The following is a 5,218-nucleotide window of genomic DNA, read 5'->3' as shown; positions in this document are numbered from 1 at the left end:
TGATTGAACTCCACACTGTGAGATTATATGAGAAGGAATTTAAGAGTAGTATGCAATGTAGACAGGGAATGAGATCATGAAAGAAAAACATTTGTCTGAATGAATTTTTTTTAAATGAACTTTGACCTACAAGCTTCAGAGAAGAAAGCAGATAATTCCTGTATCTTGATGGCCTGTTTCTTATAGCACTAACTCTCAAAGTCAGTGGTAAGTAGTGCACCTTGTAATCAGGCAAAAACATTATTGCTTAGTCTATGCCACAATATGGCTGCTTGAAGTGGAGTAAGGAAATCTGGGAGCAGGAATCGAAGGTAGATATTCTCATTCCTTGGCTCCAGGTATGAGAGTCAGAGCTATAAATAAACCAGCTGTTTGGTTTGGACTCTTTGACACAATCACCCTGGACATGGGTTTACTTAGAAGGTGGAGAGAAGAAAAAGATTCAATAATATATGGCATATTGGTTGTTATTGTATACAGCATTCAGAATCTCTATGTAAAACTGTTTCTAAAACAATAAAAGACACTAAGCCAAATAGATAAGTAAATGGAATATATTATGCTTGATTGCTTTCTCCCAACACATCCCATCAGTTAATTGTTTTGTTTTGTTTTGTTTTGGCTGATGAAAATAATCTAACTCTAGTAGGGGAATGCTTCTAAATCTTCAGCAAAGGAGAAAAAGTCCTTAATTTATAAATTATATAATCTGGAGCATGATAGGAAGTGAAAGAATTGGGGATAATGCCACTTAACTAAAAATATTTTCTTTCAATGTAAGTATGATTTCATTAAGCTGAAACCCAAACCCATCAATCATGAGTAAAAATTCAGTTGCAAATGAAGAGTTTATCATATTTACCTCAAATAAACGAGGAGAATGTGGTTATTGCAACAGTTTAAGAGACTTCACTTCGTGAAAGAATATGAGCATTAAGTTTGTATTTTTAGTGTACACAGCAAATATTATAAAAGTACTTTTTGACATAAATATGTGTGATGGAGAGACAATGTTCATTCAGTCTTTTTTTTTTTTTTGGAATAACTGTCAGCTCATGTTAGGAAATACCTATTTAAGCTAGGCTTACCATTTATTATGAGTCAATCATTAACCAGTGTGTGAAAACTATTTTTCCAAAAAATGATATCTGAATATTACTTCCAATCCATTTGTGAGAGGTGAATCAATTTTTTATAACATACACGCATTTTGTTTAGAAACTCTTTACTATCATATGAAAATAAAATTGTCTTTAGTCAAATATGGAAATTCATGGAAACTCTTGAAACAATTCCAATATAATGGTTCATGTTTGTTCTTCAAAAAAATTGTTAGATCAAAAATAAGACATGCAGGCATGAAATATGACAGTACTCTAAGAGTTTGCACTACAATATCCAAGATTCTTATGAAGTCGCTATAAATTGTATTTTAAAATTCTGGGTGGAAACATACATACACACAAACACATAAATATACATGTATTTTTTAGAGTAAATTATTTTTGGTACATCATTCCCCTTAATAACAAGTACACATGTTCTTTGTTACCCTCATCTATTGCCCATGGAGTAGTGAGAAGGGAGGTTTATGGAATTTGCAAACTTAGAGTTTTGAGGTTTAACTTTTATAAGTACAAGCAATTCAGTAGTCTTCATATATTACTAACCTTTTCTCTCACCTCTCAGTTCATAACATGTCCCAATCTCCCTCACATAAAAATCTGGCATCATTCTATTTAATATTCTTTTCAAGATCAATTTACCTACGACTTTGCTCTTAACTGCAAAATCTATTGATGTAATATGTATTTATTGTTTCTATTTCCTCATCTTTCTTTTTTTTTTTTTAGTTTTATGGTTTTATTAACACAAATAATTTATTTATTTGACAGAAAGAGATCACAAGTAGACAGAGAGGCAGGCAGAGAGGCAGGCAGAGAGAGGGAGGGAAGCAGGCTCCCTGCCGAGCAGAGAGCCCGATGCGGGACTCGATCCCAGGACCCTGAGATCATGACCTGAGCCGAAGGCAGTGGCTTAACCCACTGAGCCACCTAGGCGCCCCTATTTCCTCATCTTTCAATTGCTTCAATATCCATGTAGTCCCTGCCCATCTATTGAAACGTCTCCTTTTCCAGTCTTACAAAATGCTCTATTTCCTAAGTCCAATGGTGCCTCTTTCAAGCACCTTTGTTAGGCAACAATTCCTGCAGGATAAAAAGTTCTTTTGCCTCAAAGACAACATTTTCCTTCCTAGTTTTCTTCTTACTCTCCAGTACATTTAATATTCTGTACTGGTTTACTTTTGCTTGCTCATCTCAAATGATCTGGTTCTTTTTCTTATGTATTTTAAACCATAGTGTATCCTAGCCTCACGCATCTCTGAGTATTGATTTCCGGTATGGGGAGACACAAGTTTTCACATTTCTACTGCAGTGCTAAAAGCCTCACACCATTTCTCTCTTTTAAGTCCCAAATAGAACCCAGGGCTTCTTGGCTCAGTAGAAGCAAATGAAATAGAATTGAAAGAAGCAGGAAAAGGGCTACAGTCCAGTCATGATCCTGGAATCACCTTGTGAGAGTTTTCTAGCTTACTTTTCTCTTTTTTCTTGGCTTCCCCAACTCATATAAATTATCCACAGGCCTTCTAGGAATCTATTACTGAAAGAGGAGAGGAGGAGGCAGGGAGGGGGGAAAAGGGAGAGGGAGAGAGAGAGGAAGAAGAAAAGGGGGTTTGTGTGAAAGGATCCTAAAATACTGCCACCCTCTATTTCTCATCTCAAAGCCCTGAATCAGTTGCTACTGATAAAAAGAACAGAAAAAACAAATGGCCATATTAAGGCTCAAGATATGAAACATATCTCTTGAATTCCTGATTATCTTACACATATGTTTTACCATCTTCTTTCTCAAGTCTTCTCATTCCTCATGCTCTTCCCGTTGTTCCATTACATTTTGCCTTTTTTTTTAGACTTTTATGCATTTGAGAGAGAAAGAAAGAGAGAGAGAGAGTGCATGAGGAGGGAGTGGGGCAGAGGGAGAGAGAGAAATAGACTTCCGGCTGGGCAGGGATCCAGACAAAGAGCTCAATCCCAGGACCCTGAGATCATGACTTGAGCCGAAGGCAGAAGCTTAACAAACAGAGCCTTCAGGCCTCCCTGTTTTGCCTTTACAGAGCTCTCCATTTCTCTTCTCAACATGGAAAGTCTCTCATAAACACCTGGCTTTTATTTTACTTTTTTAATCTCTGCAAGAGAGTATTAGCCACGGGTTTGCCTGTGCTCTCAGAGTATCCTGGAGTTCTTTGTTTTATTTTGTTTTGTTGTTGTTTCAAGTTTTTATTTAAATTCTAGTTAGTTAACATATAGTGTAATATCAGTTTCAGGAGTAGAATTTAGTGATTCATCACTTATATCTAACACCCAGCGCCCATCACATGTGCCCCTCTTAATGGCCATCACCCATTTAGCCCATTCCTCAACCCACTGCCCCTCAAGCAACCCTCAGTTTGTTCTCTGTACTTAAGAGCCTCTTTTATAGTTTGCCTCCCTCTCTTTTTTTTCTTTCCCCTATGCTCATCTGTTTCGTTTTTTAAATGAGTGAAAGCATATGTTATTTGACTTTAACTGATTTATTTCACTTAGCATAATTCACTCTCACTCCATCCATGTCATTGTAAATGACAAGATTTCACTCTTTTTGATAGCTGAGTAATATTTCATTGGGGATGTATATCCATATCTACATATATAGATATATATCTTTAATTTTATGAGGAACCTCCATACTGTTTTCCAGAGTGACTACCAGTCTTCATTCCCACCAACAGTGCAAGAGGGTTCCCCTTTCTCTGCATTTTCACCAACATTTGTTGTTTCCTGTGTTGTTCATTTTAGCCATTCTGACAGGTGTGAAGTGTATATCATTATAGATTTGGTTTGTATTTCCTTGATGATGAATGATGTTTGAGCATCTTTTCATATGTATATTAGCCATCTGTATGTCTCCATAATATTCTGTTTTAAATATGTATTCAATACATTCTCAGAGAATGAATGAATAGACGAAAGCAAACTTAAAACAAATGGAGATGATACTTTGAATGAGAAAGTAGTCTAAAACAGAAGGTGACTGCCATTATTCTAAGTGGGATATAAACAAAGCTTTTCCAGTTCCATTCAGTCACCAAACATGACTCACATATAATTCAAATAAAAGTGTCAAGTAAAACAATACTATACTTTTATCTTTGACAGGTTAAGTTTCACAAGGTGTTAAAAATTTGGCAAAATATTTAAGCATATAAATTTAACTATCAAGGAATATGTATATAATATTGGTCAAAATTTGTAGTAAACATTCGTCTTATAAGATATAATGATATATGAACTATCATTTTAAGTAACTTACTTATAAAATAAAGTAAGAATTTCTCATAGGTATATAATATTGCTGGTGAGGGAAATTTTTTTAGCTATACCTAATATTTGTAAGTAGATTCTAAAACTTTTAAAAATATGTTGGTCATACACAAAAACATAAATATATCTGAGTGGAAATCACAATAAAAGAAGAACCATCTTCCACTTTCTTTTTTTTTTTTTTTAAAGATTTTATTTATTTATTTGTCAGAGAGAGAGAGGGAGAGAGAGCAAGCAAGGCAGACAGAATGGCAGGCAGAGGCAGAGGGAGAAGCAGGCTCCCTGATGAGCAAGGAGCCCAATGTGGGACTCGATCCCAGGACGCTGGGATCATGACCTGAGCCGAAGGCAGCTGCTTAACCAACTGAGCCACCCAGGCGTCCCAATCTTCCACTTTCATATGTTATTAATTTAGGAGAACATACAATTATTCTTTCTCTTGCCAAGAGATTGGGAAAGACTTCATTAAATACTGGATTTGAGCTCTAGAAAGTGTCATCCACTCAGCAGGATTCTTGCTGAGTCATCAAAATACACACAGCTAAAAGCATTAATTTCCCCCTTAAAAGTATTCTTGAAAGCTGTGCTGTTTCAGAAACAGAAGCAAAGTCAGCTGAAAACGTACAGTTAAATTCACCTTTAAGTGAAAATATATATAAAAAAATCGATTTTGAGTGAAGTGTTTTTATTTATTATAGGACAGAATTTAATCCAACTAGGTTTTTGTTAGGGAAATTTAATATATTTCTCAATCCTATATACCTTTCACATTGAAAGGTTAGTCCTATTTCTACCGT

The sequence above is a fragment of the Lutra lutra genome, chromosome 4 (assembly GCF_902655055.1).
Source record: "Lutra lutra chromosome 4, mLutLut1.2, whole genome shotgun sequence".
Lineage (NCBI taxonomy): Eukaryota > Metazoa > Chordata > Mammalia > Carnivora > Mustelidae > Lutra > Lutra lutra.
The sequence above is the reverse complement of the archived record's forward strand: the minus strand, read 5'-3'. Positions refer to the sequence as shown.